The sequence below is a fragment of the Salmo trutta genome, chromosome 27, assembly GCF_901001165.1.
Source record: "Salmo trutta chromosome 27, fSalTru1.1, whole genome shotgun sequence".
NCBI classification, from domain to species: Eukaryota; Metazoa; Chordata; class Actinopteri; order Salmoniformes; family Salmonidae; genus Salmo; species Salmo trutta.
The window spans coordinates 20,333,568-20,350,033 of NC_042983.1; the positions used below are offsets into that span (position 1 = coordinate 20,333,568).

At 39.6% G+C, this 16,466-nt stretch overlaps 1 pseudogene; it reads right to left on the minus strand.

Moving 5' to 3' along the window:
- Nucleotides 1–1,666: 1,666 nt before the first annotated feature.
- Nucleotides 1,667–10,510, minus strand: LOC115164556 (neuropeptide Y receptor type 1 pseudogene; annotated as a pseudogene).
- Nucleotides 10,511–16,466: the final 5,956 nt, after the last annotated feature.

Genomic DNA, 16,466 nt, shown 5'->3' on the forward strand with positions numbered 1-16,466 from the left:
AGGCCATTATGTTGTCAAACAATATAAGCCTACTTTGAGAATTTAGAGGAGTATTAAGAACTGTAAGAAACATTCGCTAGAACAGGCTATTTAAGAGTCCAAATGGCATTGGTTATGCTCTTTTAGTCTGACTGACAGATTCAATTTACTTTACATAAGTTATTATTTCTACTCTCCACATTTTGCATGGACCAATGCACTCGACCTGCTTTTCCTTTCAGCCACTTCATGTAAAAAGTAATGAGATGGATCTAATTTTCTCTGGGATTATACAGCCAGCCACCAGAGTACAGTAAGAGAGAGTATCTGTATCCTTTGATGGGCGCCGTATCACTAATGAGATGTCTGCTAAACCAATCTCAAGACTTTCACACAGACAGAAATGTCCTTGTCTGAAACTTCTTTCTTCACGTTATGGTGTTTTAACACCATCTACAGTGGGAGAATGTAACCTCGTCTCGATGACACTACCAACAGTGTGTAAATTAACCTTGGCCTAGAGATAATTGTTTTTCCCCAGAGCGCTTTGTAACAATTTGACTTACCAACCACAATTTGACTTACCACCCACCGTTAGAGGTGGCATGCCCCTAATGATTTATGAAAGGCCACCGGTGCCCAGATCTAACAACTTTTAATTAATCACTAGTAAAACATGCTATCTTGTAAATGGTTTATCCTACAAATTGATAACATTACAGGAGGATGATCTTCTGTCCTCTGATACCTTTGTCAAGTCTTCAAGCTCAACAGAGAGATATGTGGGAGAACAGTAGAGGTATGAAGATCACTGTCATCACTGGAGCCAGTTGATCTTAAAAGTGCAGCAGCTTGGACTGGCTTCTCTGTCATAGAGGGTCCAATGAGAGAGGAGATAGACAGTGCTCTTCCGCAACAAGGCAACCCACTGGAAGCCCTGTGGAAGCAATAACTAGGCAACCACAGCAGCATTTCAAGGTCTAGCTCTCAGTCCTACTCTCATGATTAAAGAGAGGGAAAGGTCAGATGGAGAGGCCACAGATTAAATATAAAGGCAAACATTGACAATGCACTTTACCAATAAGATTAGATAACATTACGACAAAAGTTGTTGTAATTCACCTGTTTATTTTATTTACTCGCTTTGTGCATTATTTCTCATTATGGTGACTGAGACCTTTCTTTACCATGTAGATGGAAACATCAGTATACAAAAGTGTTTGTGTTGAAAGCACTGGTGGTACCCAGTGTTGTTACCAGCAGACCTAGAGGAGTTGGAAACATCACCAATAGACAGCAGCACCACGTAAATTAATCAGCAGGGTTGCAGGGCTTTTAAATTTTTTTTAGGAACTCTTGGGGGGAAAAAACGTCAATTCATACATGGTTTACTCTGCATGGGTAACTGAGAAATATAATAAAGATGAGAAAATAGAAGCGTTGTATAGACAGAGAGTGGTGAGGTGCTCTGGCACAATGGTTGGCAATCAGGTTGTGATTTCTGTAATTTCATGTTCTAGTTTTATCCTGATCAGTTACAGGGGGGTAGGGATCCATCCAAGATACGTAAATGAAGGCCAAGACCCGCACAGTCAAATGCCACCCCTGTGGGGAAATGAGACTCATCAAGTGGCAGCTGCTTTCAACTGTCATTACCCCTAATACACAGCACAAAGAGACAAGACAATTTTGACTAAATTATGAGGTTTATTAAGATATTGTGTTTACAAAGACACAGATGAGTCGTTCTGCTATAGCATAATCTTGAGATGAGTGTGATAATCTCAGAAAAATCTTTCTGTGGCAAAGGTTAGCCTACAAATGTCCTTGTGTTCCATTAGTCATAACAGATCTATTGGCCACACTTTATCCAAGCAACTAAAGCTATCAGAGCAACCAGGGCATAAGGGCATCAGGAAATGCCTAATAAAAATATATGGCATTAAGACAATTCAAAAGCAACATGGAGGAACTGGTAAATATGGACTGAGCCAATATGTGAGTATGACCCCCAGGTGACTGTTTCAATGCAGTCACACGTTCTTGCATGTCTAATACCAGGGTTAGAATTCAAGAGGCAGAGCTGCTTTATATGACCTATTCAACTGCCAAGAACAAAAAAAGAATACACTTCAAATCCCTCTATTTTTCTTCCACAGAAGTGAGGTTACACACAGGCCAATGTGACTTTGTTCTGTGACCACAGGAGGTATTAGTGGGAATTCATTAACATTTGAACCAATGGCATTTGACTGGGTGATCCCTGCTGTTTCAGACTGAAGGATGGGTGGACTAGTGCAGACTTCCTACATCCCATTCCTCATGTGTTTACGAATATGTTGTGTACCTGCTCCAATAAGGAAAACGGACAGTGTGGTTTTGTTTCATCACTTTACTTGGTTTCAAAATACCCACATAACCCTATAATTTAACATACTATTCTTGACAGTCCACAGGAAACATCGTCATCTGAGCAAACTGTTTACAGGGCAAATGCAGATTCAGCTTATTTGGAAGTATGTATATTGGCCCCAACAGGATAAGTGATAAGAAAAGTAAACCCATGAATTGATACAGATTTCTGTTTCTGGGAGAAAATATGTGACTCTTGAAAAAGAATGTCAAACTCAACTCTGTAATCATATCTCACTGAAGAACACAGAATGTGATCGCTTTCTCATCTGTGAATAATGAATAACTTATTAATTAGCTTTTTTACAGCATATGTTGTCTCATAAGTATCGTATAGGTGAGGGATTAATAGTGAGAGGAGTAAGGGGGAGGAATAGAATGCTTGAGAATCTGACTTTTTTATTCTTGACTGTATTTGTGTGTTTGGTGAGTGAGTGAGTGAGTGAGTGACTAACAGGGAGTGGAAACAGGATAGAAAAAGATACCAAATAAGAATCGATAAACAAACTAGAAATGGATACAGTATATAGTTTTGTGACAGTTTTACTGCTTGGCTACAAATGGTCATTAACACCCTATATGTTTATTTTCATCTATTTGGAAGACACATCTATAGCACCCTGCAAAAAGTGAAAACAATAATAAGGTTGGGTGGATCTTTCAATTTCATTAGAGTCAACCTTAAATATAAATATTTTCACATACAGATCTCAACCATTTCCCATTGGTAGTGATATTGATTTACAGGTATGGGTCACACAGTCTTACTTCAACATTGTCTGCTCATGTTTAAGAACATAAACACTTTCCCTTTGGGGTGTGGATAGCATTTACTAGACTGCTGTAAAACCAGGGATGGAATTTAAGGTAGTAGAAAATGTTAGTGCACCACCAAATCAAAAGTATTATTTTGTGAAAGATTCACACTCTAAATCATAATGAAATAGATTGGGAAAAGGAGAAAATGCTGACAGACATTGCTTTGATATATCTAAGGGCACCTACAGAAAAGAAGAAAAAAAACATGAAATGCAATAAAATACAACTTTTTTATTTATCTTCTGTATAGCTACTGTAACATCTTTTGGCATTCTAACTTTTTTGTTGATAAAGATTAACCCTGCAGAAAGGAATACATAGAATGTACAAAACGTTCTGGCTTATAAAAGCTCATCACTAACTACCCAGTAAACAGAGAACGTTCTTCAGACATTGGATAAAAATTAAGCAGAGCCATACATTTAAATATATGTATCTGACAAAATTTGAATTATCCAAAGTTATGACCTCACATTATAAAAACGTCCTAGAAATGTTCTGAGAATTAGATATTTTTAGAAAGGCAGCCAGCTTACAAATGTTTAGAGAAAACATAGCATGATATTTGTAAATACTTACTGTATATGGCATACTGAACATTATTTTACCCTGCAAAACAAAGAATAATAAGGAAATATTGCACACATTCATGAGTTACAGTTTGGTCATATTGGATAATCATTCTTGTAACTGCCCAAATGGAATGGCTGAAAATGTGTTTACAAGAGTAGATTAGAGGGTAAACAGATGGAAATGGTGAATGATTTATTCCCATTTATATTATAAACCAATTTTCCCACATTGCAATATAAGAGGCATATCAGGTACCATACACACCACGCAGGGCTAAACACACCAGATCTATTACTGTACATACAAAGACTCAGTGGACCTCAGTGAGAGAGCAAGGATATACAGTAGGATATTATTCCATGTGCTGCTGTCATAGAGTACAGAGTGTATTCATTTACTGCCCCTTTTCTTTTGTTATATGGCCCTAGATGCATGGTTGCTGCATGGCACATTTTATTATCAAAGTCAGCCACTAGCACAGTAATATATTTGGCAGTAAACATTGGTGGGTACAAAACATGTCTGTGACAGGTACTGTGCTTTAAATCACTAGTTTTCAATGTCAGTCCTTGTCAAAGTTTTGTTTCAATACAAATTCCAGAACTTTGTTCTGTCATTGGTCTGTTTACAAACAAACCAGTTATGAGGATTTTATTGACATGGTGTGATCTTAGCCAAGTCATTTGCCGGTGTAAAGATCACATGATTCCTATCTATGAAGGAAATCATTAACACATGCTTTTGGAGAACTATCCCTTTAAACCCACATCAATATCATGAATGAACCATTGGAAGTGGTTGGCACTTGGCATCCCTTAACATGCATATTCCATGAGTCTCTGCATGAGGGAAGGAATTGCACAAAGGAGGGTTGAAAGAATAGCGAATTCTATAAAAACACAGTTATAGCAGTAGCTATCCATGATCCAGGATTAACAGGAGTAAAATGTGAGAAAAGGACAATCTGAAAATCTCACATTATTCAAACATTACTTTGTGAGTGGAACCCAAGAGGAGTCGAAGGTCAATTTAAAAGTCCTTCAATTATAGTAGATTTTAAAGACTTTTGTGCTGCCATGCAAGTTTGACTATCACGACAACACATTTGGCTACACTCTATAGCAGTGGTACTCAAACCTTTCAAGCAGGGACCCTCTTTTTGGCCAGATTTTCTGGCGACCCCACCCCAAATCTTATGACAGCCTTAAAATCTGTACATTTCTATTTTTTCATCAACAAATAACTTTAAATGAATTTCCATCTCTCTTATCAAAATTAAGAGAATCAATAAATACATTAACTCAATTCAATATTATTTTTCAAATTATCTTTCTCAACAAAACAAAAAATATTGTAATATAATTGTAATAAATTCCATTTAGCAGGCGCTTTTATTCAAAGCGACTTACATTCATGCGTGCATACATTTTGTCCTATAAATTAATTTTACATTTTTGTTGCATTTTTATTTTTTTAATCCCGCGACCCCACCCCTACTTTGAATGTTACTGCTCTGTAGAGACCCAAATAATACATTGAAATATTATGATGGTGTAAAGCACACCTTTTACTCCACAGTGCTTGCAGTGAAGAAGACCTTTGCACTGTCATAAAATCATCGACTTCCTCTAAGGTGTAAAAACACATACCTAATTGAGAACACTGTAAAATGCCTCTTGGGGCACAGTGTTCTCTTACTTTCACATTTCTCTCCATTCCCACTGAAGAGGTCAACCATTGATTGCTAAGAAACAAAACATTGACGTGAATAATTTGAACAACCCTTGTCAACCCTTGCTCCAGCATAAAGCTCAGCAAGACAACCTTCAATGCATGGTCAAGACAATGACAAGTTCTATACTTTCTCTCTCCCTATCTGAATGGGTCGGGACTATACATTCATGCTGATCGATCCTTTGCTCAAGATCGACCCCTTAGTGACCTCTGTGCTGACAATAGAGAGAGGGAAGCTCTCATAACTCTCTGGTGCCCCCCAGCAGCGGCAGCGGTATAGGGTAGATTTGAGCTCTTTCTGGAAGTTACTGTTGAGAAAGCCATAGATGATGGGATTGACACAAGTAGAGGCCATGGCTGTGAGGTGGCAGGCAGAGAAGATGATGTCATGCTGGCAGGATGGGATGGCCTGGTGATTCCAGTCAAACACGGTGTTGAAGATGTTGAGCGGGAGCCAGCAGAGGGCAAACACTGCCACGATTGAGGCCAACATGGCATTGATCCTCTTTGACCCCTTGGCCTTCTTCTGGCGGTTGTCCCTGGTTCGCTCCACCATGTATTTTCTCCGTCGGAGACGCAGGAAGATACGCAAGTAGCAGACCAGGATGAGGATGAGGGGAAGGCAGTACTGGAAGAGCAGCAGGGAGGTGGTGTAGGCCAGTCGTTTGTGCTCTGAGGGCCACCGCTCCATACAGATGAAGTGGTCAGTGAAGGGATTGAAGGGGAGGCTAATGTTCTGGAAAGGACTGTTGGTGAGAACGTTGAAGGAGAGGAAAGGCAGAGAGATGAAGCAGGCCACCATCCAGGTGATGGCTACAGCCAGGTAGGAGTGGCCCACCACAGGCTTCCATCCAGTGGGGTGGATGATGAGTTGGTGGCGCTCCATGGCTATGAGGACCAGGGAGAAGACAGAGACTGTGACAGAGATGCACTGGACAAAGGGTGTGACCTTACAGAGTGCCTCCCCCAAGATCCAGCGATCCATTAGAGTGTAGATGATGGTGACCGGCAGGCACACGATGCACATGAGGATGTCAGAAATTGACAGGTTGGCGATGAATATGTTGGTGACATTCCTCATCTCCTTCTGCCGTGTGATGACAAACACCAGGCAGATGTTACCAATAAGGCCCACCCCGATCAGTGCGCTGTAGGCAACTATCAGGAAGGTTGTGCCACTCATGGAGGTGGGGCACTCGTCTGTGTCGCCCCATGGCATCTCTTTCCACCAGGCGTGATGACTACTATTGTTCACATGGGACACCTCCATGCTAGAAGTCAGAACTTATTTTGTAGACTGGGATCCAGAAGTATTAGTATGGTGTTTCCCTCCACTTCAATATGATATACTATCTAATGTGTCTTTATTGTATGTTTGAGTTTGCTGGTGTTTTCATCATACCAGTATTCTTATTAATGGCTGGAACATTGATTGCAGTCTTTGTTTGCTGTCTGAAAGAGAAAAAAACACTTAGATTTCATCTTATTTCAATGAGCTGATTTCCCAAATGTGAATGCAGTTATTTAATAAACCCAGGATAAATAAAGGACTTGTCTTTGCAACCATGTTAACTCCTGCTCTGAGAATAGCTGGAAGCAGGAAAATAATCTACTTTAGGATCCACTCTAGGTAGTGTGTTTTTGAAGTAAAACAATCAATGCATTTTTTGATGTAAAACAATCTTGAAATGTAATGTAATCTTTGCTTTCTATAACATAGGTTCAATGGGTTCCACTTTGGTGCACACATAATATACTCTGAAATAAATTTAAAAATAAGATCGTAAGTGACTAGATCTGCCTATACATTTTAAATTGGTCAAAACAAAACTTAGCCTTGGCTATCACCACAGTATTCATTAATCTTTGTTTAGGATCTTGAGACGCTTGTGTAAGCACTGAAATTCGATTTATTAGAGTAGACTATTGCAAACCAGAGGAGAATGAATGATGAGAGAGCTTCAAGAGGCGGTGACTGAAAAACATGCAAATGTATCCGCCTGTCTACTTGAGTACTAGCATTCATAACTAACGATGTATTAACACCATATCATCAAGCAAACAGCATGGATGAACGCTGAACTGTGTTACCATCAAAAGGCTTCATGATATCATTGACTCCCCATACCAAAGACAACCCGTTCCAGCATATTTCCATGACAATAATGTCAATGACATGCCATAGAATGAAACATGAGAAGGTACTTAATGTCAAGGACAGAATCCTGCTGGGCCGCCTCAACTGGGTAGCATACACAATGGATATATTTCTTCCTCTCTCACAATCCAAGAGCTAGATGTCTCCTGTGTGGAAAATTACTCCCCTTCTTTACTCTGTGTCTGACTATGACCTCAAGCGTACCACAAAGATTGACAGATGACTCCTCAAAACTATCACAAAGGGTCTGCTGTCCTGCATAGGTACTGGTACAGTATCCATTGACATATGTATTTAACCCACTGCCACCTCCTGACTAATATGTGATGTGCAATACGACTGGACTCCAATTCCAAGGATGAAGAAAGACTTGAGGTGCAGGAAATAGGAAGGGGGGGGGGGTAGGGGTCAAGAGAAGGAAGCAGTACTGACTACCAGGATGTTTGGCCCAAGGCTACAACATCGCTCCTGAGAGCAATTGGATAGGATTAAATTCATGTCTTGGAAACTAGCAATTCAGGATAAGATCAGCATTCCATTCCAAAGACAACCCATGTTATTTAACTGCAACAATATCAATTTCACAGTCAAAGCACAGCAAACTCTTGAGTTCAGATGAAATAACATTTGGTCATTATTATTATCACCATCATCACTGACACTATTGTTACAGGGTGTAATTTCCCATTCACCCATTGTGCATAAATGCACCTTTGAGATGATAAATTCAATATTTCTCATGTTTTTGCATCTACCTTTGATGGACCACAACAGATTAATATTCAGTGAGTAATGAAGTGATCTTTTCTTCTAAATGAAGTAGCCTCCAGGTTCTTTGGATGATTATTATCACTTAGTTCAAGGCCCATGTGATTATAAGCTAGATAGCGACAGGTCTCTGTCTAATCAAACTTGAATAAACCACTTCTGCCTGGGGCTTAACCAGGGTTCTTACTAATGATTATGTTGACAGTCACACTGCAGATTCTGTGATGATATAGCCCTAACCAAAACATAATTACCAAATGGATGGTGGTTCATGTAGGATTCTTTATGTGTCTGAAATGTATGTAAAAAAAACCCAAGGCTCATTACATCAATGGTGCAGATGATCTAATGTAGAGCTTGTGATCTAGAGGGAACAGTTTATCAAATAAACAATTAAACAAACAATGCAATTGAATGGGCTAATAAAAGTTAGGCATACAGTACATCTGGTCACAAAATGTGCTACAAGAATCAATATGACTGGAATCAATTCAATGATGTGCTAGACTATTACATAACATGCTGTTAATGCCCCAGAATCAGATTTAAACCCATTAGGTCTATACTGTACAAAACAACTTAACTGTTTCACACATGTTTATCTACATCATTAACTACTTATTAGCCTACTTAGTCCTCTTTAGTAAGTGAAACACAAGGCTTCCAAAACGTTAAGCAATTGCCAATATTCATGACAGTTAAGAGACAATAAACTGTATTATATGGACATATTGAGACACTTCCAGCAACAACGTATTGAATTTGCCACCGCATGAAGCCATACATACAGTCCCTTAAATGTGTTTTGAAGCTTGAAATTGGCATTCTCAATTCTGTTATTATATCCTGCATATAGGTACCCAAAGAGATCTCATTAAACTAAAGCAAATATAGACAAGGGGTATTGAGGGGTGTCATGATGCAAATTAAGTCTATCTTAACAGGTATGCAGAGTGAGTTAGCCTAAATATACAGAGTTGATCCTCTCATTGAACATCAATAGTGAATATTGTTTTTGAAGCAGTAGTTAAATAGCCCAACAAATGTAATAGGCTATATGCTAAATGGCATTATGGCAAAACAATTATTAAAATCCTGTCTGTATAGCCTTAGCATATAGTTTATTATTATACCTAATAATTAGACCGAATGTGAGAATAAAAGAAAAGACGGATTCTTACCCGCTTCGCTCAACGTTTTTCTACATATCACTGAGTTTTTCCTTGCCCCCCATTGACTATTCGAGAGCTAAGGTTCCGTCTCATCTACCAAATGTCGCAGACGCACGAGGAACGCTCTTCCCCCGCCTGAAACGATGAGCGACTCCCGCCGGTAGTTCGAGCCGCGGTGGTCTAATAGGCTATAGCCTATCCGGCGCTCATACAGGTCTTCCGTTCAAGCGAACAACCACACGGGTAAGGAGGCTAAAACAACATTTCCTCTCTAGTAGCCTACTCCGGACATTAAATTCATTATTAAGCCACAATTTATGGACATCAACAAGTTCCCGTTTTGAACATTGAAGCCACAAACAGTGACAGTATAATAAATCATCATACCAATACAAGTGGAATCTGAATAGGGGAAAAAAGAAATTGGCTATTGCCTAATTTAGCAACCAATTAAATGCAACAAAGGGCTTCAACATCATATAGCCTATAATAGCTAGCGTAGCCTATCCCATGATAAATGCGCTTATTCCTTCAACTACACATCTGCTGCCCACAGCTGGAGAATACCATCTGAAACCCCAATTAAATATCCCTTACTTTGCCCACCCTTTCGTTTAAATTATTCATTATTACACAATTACAATGCTATGAAAATAAATGTATAATGCATTGCCTATATTCTACGTTTACCGTTATTTTCTCCCCCTTTTCCGAACTTCACACTAAAGGTCAGGTCTGCTGGAGGAATCAATATTTGGAACAAAATCTCCACAGAAGAGATCTTATCAAGCATGCACAGGAAGGTAGGAGGTGGCTTGTCGGCATCAAGCATAAAGCCTGTAGCATGCTTCCCTGTTCGCTCATATAACAACATGTTATGACGTTTTTGTTAGTTTTCTTCGTTTTCTTGAAGTCAGTCAAAGTTCCGCAGCCGAAGTCTATTGCTGCGTTCAAATGCTAGTCGGAACTAGAAAACGGACTTTTCTGATTTAGAAAACTGACTTTTCTGATTTAAATCGTTGAATGAGCCAGCTGATTAACTACAATCGAAAATGTCCTAGTTTCCTAGTTTCGACTAGCAAGTGAACTCGGCATATGCCACTTGGTCGATGATTGCTCAACAGTACTTCTCCTAGTAGAACTAGGAAACTCGGAAATGTACGACTTGCTAATTGGTTGTATTTATACACCTGCCGCGTTTTTATTGAACTAGAGAAGCCAGTTAAGAACAAATTCGTATTTACAATGACGGCCTACCCTGGCCAAATCCTAAACCGGACGACGCTGGGCCAATTATGCGCCGCCCTACAGTATGGGACTCCCAATCACGGCCGGTTGTGATACAGTGCCATAGACCGCTGGGCCACTCGGGAGCCTAACCAATTAGCAAGTTGGGAATTTCTGAGTTTCCTAGTTCCGACTAGCACATGAACGCGGCATATAGACTGGATTCTTCAATGAAGTGTTTGACATCATTCAACAATAGATTACTAGTTTTCATGCACATTCTTTCACTTGAGAAATACTGCACCAGTTAGTTAGATGTAAAATTGTGCACATAAGCCTTCCAAAAGATTTGGTTCGGCTGGCGCCTAGCTGATCTCTGCTAGGTGAACCGAACGAGACCGCAAAGCATACTCCTTTAAAAAACCTTCGCTTGAAAAACGAGAAATAGTTTGTCCATCTTGAGACACCGTAATAAACTCTAAATTAAATCAAGCTTTATTTATTTAGCACATTTCAGACACAATGTGCTTCACATAAGAAACGAATAAAAACAAAAATATTTTGGGAGCAGACACTGAAAATATATGGTCTGGAGCTGTTTTTTCAGGTGGCTAGTATACAGTATATACACAACAAAATGAAAGCATCTAGCAGCACCCACCCATAGCACGCGCTCCAGCAGGTATATCTCACTGGTCACCCCCAAAGCCAATTCTTCCATTGGCCGCCTCTCCTTCTAGTTCTCTGCTGACAATGACTGGAATGAACTGCAAAAATCACTAAAGCTGGAGACTCTTACCTTCCTCACTAGCTTTAAGCACCAGCTGTCAGAGCAGATCACTGCACATAGCTCATCTGTAAATAGCCCATCCAAGCTACCTCATCCCCATACTGTATTTATTTATTTATCTTGCTCCTTTGCACCCCAGTATCTCTACTTGCACTTTCATCTTCTGCACATTCTACTATTCCAGTATTTAATTGCTATATTGTAATTACTTCTCCACCATGGCCTATTTATTGCCTTACCATTCTTATCCTACCTCATTTGCACATGCTGTATATAGACTTTTTTGTACTGTATTATTGATTGTATGTTTGTTTATTCCATGTGTAACTCTGTGTTGTTGTATGTGTTGAACTGCTTTGCTTTATCTTGGCCAGGTCGCAGTTGCAAATGAGAACTTGTTCTCAACTAGCCTACCTGGTTAAATAAAGGTGAAATATATTTTTTTGCCTGATGTCAATCAATATGGATGGGTAGAGATGTGTCATATGAACATTTTGGTCTCCTCTTCTCATTCAAAGCTAAGCAACAGCATGGATATATGGTGAATAAGTTAAAGGCTAGGGAAAAAAGTGTAGGCCATCACACTCAACTGGTGAAAGTAGTCACATCCCATGCAGGCAGGAATTCTGACCTCTCTGTTCCCATAGCATAGCTTACTATTGCCATCCCCCCAAATCGACCAGTTTCCCTGTGTTTTCCCAAAGGTCAATTAAACTGGTAAGAAAATATTACAGATTGGCATTCCTCCTCAATGCAAAAAATGTAGGAGGCCAGGTTAGAATTTGAGAATCACAGCTACCATGCCCACCGGTGTCAAACTGTGTGTCTCACATCCTTCCTAATTGAAACAGCATCCCAAGACATGATGACAGATCCTACAGGCTTTCACAAAGAAAACTATTTAATTGAGATTTTGCACTTGGTGAGCCAGAAGATGACAGGTTCTTACTGTCCCCACACACTTCCTCTAGAGAGGGATGTGAAGAGAAGGAAGACCTGAATGAGTCAGATTGTCTGGTTTTTGTCTGGTTTTCAAGCACAGTCAGTCGCAGACAGAACATCTAACATTAACACACAGCATGGTGTTCGTATGGAGCGTGGACGCAGGTTTGATCTCCCTGAACAAACAGGTAATACACACATCGCTCACATTTAGGTTCCTGTTTTAGAACTGCTGTTTTCACAGGTACAAAGTAAAAAATCTGCACAATATTTTAAATATTTAGTGTACAAGAAATTCAAAACAAGATACCAAAATTATATAGTGGCCAAACCAGAATTCTCAGGATAAACAGATTATTTTCTTTGACCATTTGGAAGAGGGTGAGTGTGCATGCTCCTTTGCTGAGAGAAAGCAGAGGCACTTGGGGACTATTTTGTCCCAATGAACAAGCATTCAATACTCTCCAGTAATGAACTGCAGTGGTATAGAGGACTACAGCTCTTCTCCCCCACACAATCTTCACACCAGTAACTAAAATGACCATCTCTACATCCACACTATTTGTAACTGGCCTTGCTGTGAGGAAAGACAGACATGAAGGAACAGTATTTCAGGATGAATCAAATATGGCTCAGTTGGTAGAGCATGGTGTTTGCAACACCAGCATGATGTGTGCAATGCCAGGGTTGTGGGTTCGATTCCCACGGGGGGCCAGTCCAAAAAAATAAAAAATAAATGCATGAAATGTATGCATTCACTACTGTAAGTCGCTCTGGATAAGACCGTCTGCTAAATGACTAAAATGTAAATATACACTACCGTTCAAAAGTCTGGGGTCACTTAGAAATGACCTTGTTTTTGAAAGAAAAGCAAAACATTTTTCCATTAAAATAACATCAAATTGATCTGAAGTACAGTGTAGACATTGTTAAAGTTGTAAATGACTATTGTAGCTGGAAACGGCAGATTGTTTTATGGAATATCTACATAGGTGTACAGAGGTCCATTATCAGCAACCATCACTCCTGTGTTCCAATGGCATGTTGTGTTAGCTAATCCAAGTTTATCATTTTAAAAGGCTAATTGATCATTAGAAAACCTTTTTGCAATTATGTTAGCACAGCTGAAAAATGTTGTCCTGATTAAAGAATCAATAAACTGGCCTTCTTTAGACTAGTTGAATATCTGGAGCATCAGCATTTGTGGGTTCGATTACATACTCAAAATGGCCAGAAACAGAAACTTTCTTCTGAAACTCGTCAGTCTATTCTTGTTCTGAGAAATGAAGGCTATTCCACGCGAGAAATTGCCAAGAAACTGAAGATCTCGTACAACACTGTGTACTACTCCCTTCACAAAATAGCGCAAACTGGCTCTAACCGGAATAGAAAGAGGAGTGGGAGTCCCCAGTGCACAACTGAGCAAGAGGACAAGTACATTAGAGTGTCTAGTTTGAGAAACAAAGTCCTCAACCGGCAGCTTCATTAAATAGTACCCACAAAACACCAGTTTCAACGTCAACAGTGAAAAGGCAACTCTGGGATGCTGGCCTTCTAGGCAGAGTTCCTCTGTCCAGTGTCTGTTCTCTTGACCATCTTAATCTTTTATTTTTATTGGCCAGTCTGAGATATGGCTTTTTCTTTGCAACTCTGCCTAGAAGGCCAGCATCCTGGAGTCGCCTCTTCACTGTTGACGTTGAGACTGGTGTTCATTAAAAAACAAAGACATTTCTAAGTGACCCCAAACTTTTGAACGGTAGTGTATGTTTTTCTGGGTGAAGGTCATAGTCTGAAATGGTGACTACAGTTGAAGTCAGAAGTTTATATACACCTTAGACAAATACATTTAAACTCAGGTTTTCACAATTCCTGACATTTAATCCTAGTAAAATTTCCCTGTTTTAGGTCAGTTAGGATCACCACTTTATTTTAAGAATGTGAAATGTCAGAATAATAGTAGAGAGAATTATTTATTTTAGCTTTTATTTCTTTCATCACATTCTTAGTGGGTCAGAAGTTTACATACACTCAATTAGTATTTGGTAGCATTCCCTTTAATTGATTAACTTGAGTCAAACGTTTCGGGTAGCCTTCCACAAGCTTCCCACAATAAGTTGGGTGAATTTTGGCCCATTCCTCCTGACAGAGCTGGTGTAACTGAGTCAGGTTTGTAGGCCTCCGTGCTCGCACACGCTTTTTCAGTTCTGCCCACAGATTTTCTACAGGATTGAGGTCAGGACTTTGTGATGGCCACTCCAATACCTTGACTTTGTTGTCCTTAAGCCATTTTGCCACAACTTTGGAAGTATGCTTGGGGTCATTGTCCATTTGGAAGACCCATTTGCGACCAAGATTTAACTTCTTGACTGATGTCTTGAGATGTTGCTTCAAAATATCCATGTAATTTTCCTTCTTCATGATGCCATCTATATTGTGAAGTGCACCAGTCCCTCCTGCAGCAAAGCACCCCCACAACATGATGCTGCCACCCCCATGCTTCACAGTTGGGATGGTGTTCTTCGGCTTGCAAGCCTACCCCTTTTTCCTCCAAGCATAATGATGGTCATTATGGCCAAACAGTTCTATTTTTGCTTCATCAGACCAGAGGACGTTTCTCCAAAATGTACGATCTTTGTCCCCATGTGCAGTTGCAAACCGTAGTCTGGCTTTTTTATGGCGGGTTTGGACCAGTGGCTTCTTCCTTGCTGAGCGGCCTTTCAGGTAATATCGATATAGGACTTGTTTTTACTGTGGATATAGATACTTTTGTACCTGTTTCCTCTAGCATCTTCACAAGGTCCTTTGCTTTGTTCTGGGATTGATTTGCACTTTTCGCACCAAAGTACGTTCATCTCTAGGAGACAGAACGTGTCTCCTTCCTGAGTGTTATGACGGCTGCGTGGTCCCATGGTGTTTATACTCTCGTACTATTGTTTGTACAGATAAATGTGGTACCTTCAGGCGTTTCGAAATTGCGCCCAAGAATGAACCAGACTTGTGGAGGTCTACAATTTTTTTTCTGAGGTCTTGGCTGATTTCTTTTGATTTTCCCATGATGTCAAGCAAAGAGGCACTGAGTTTGAAGGTAGGCCTTGAAATACATCCACAGGTACACCTTCAATGACTCAAATGATGTCAATTAGCCTATCAGAAGCTTCTAAAGCCATGGCATTATTTTCCTGAATTTTCCAAGCTGTTTAAAAGGCACAGTCAACTTAGAGTATGTACACTTCTGACCTATTGGAATTGCTGGAAAAATAACTTGTCATGCACAAAGTAGATGTCCTAACCGATTTGCCAAAATTATAGTTTGTTAACAACAAATTTGTGGAGTAGTTGAAAAGCAAGTTAATGACTCCAACCTAAGTGTATGTAAACTTCTGATTTCAACTGTATATGCACCATTTTCTAAAATTTACTCTGAGCTTGATTGTAAAAGGTAACGGAAGCACGTCTTTACAGGGTAAGAGAACATTGACACATTGAAGATTCATGTTCAGGGTGATTTTAGGACACAATCCACAAAAGACTAAGGTGGATCTGGAATTTATCATGCAGAAGTTGACAAAGGAAATACAGTCTGTTTTCAACTCAGTTATCAACTGATCTGAAATGGAAGGGGGAATGGTATCCTTCATATTACAATCTCAGCCTCAGTATCAGCATGTCCGAGTAGCTAATAATACTGACAATTAGATAAGGACAATTGTATTCCGTCTTCTGTAATGGTAGAAAGGGAAGGACAGGAGAAGGGTGGATATTCTTTGAAATTCTGAAACATAGAAAAGGGAGTAATTTGAAACCATGAAATGATCAAATACTACAAGTAGGTTTTTGTACAGAGAAACATTCATATATCTATGAAAAAGACAAGGTTATGTTATACAGTGCA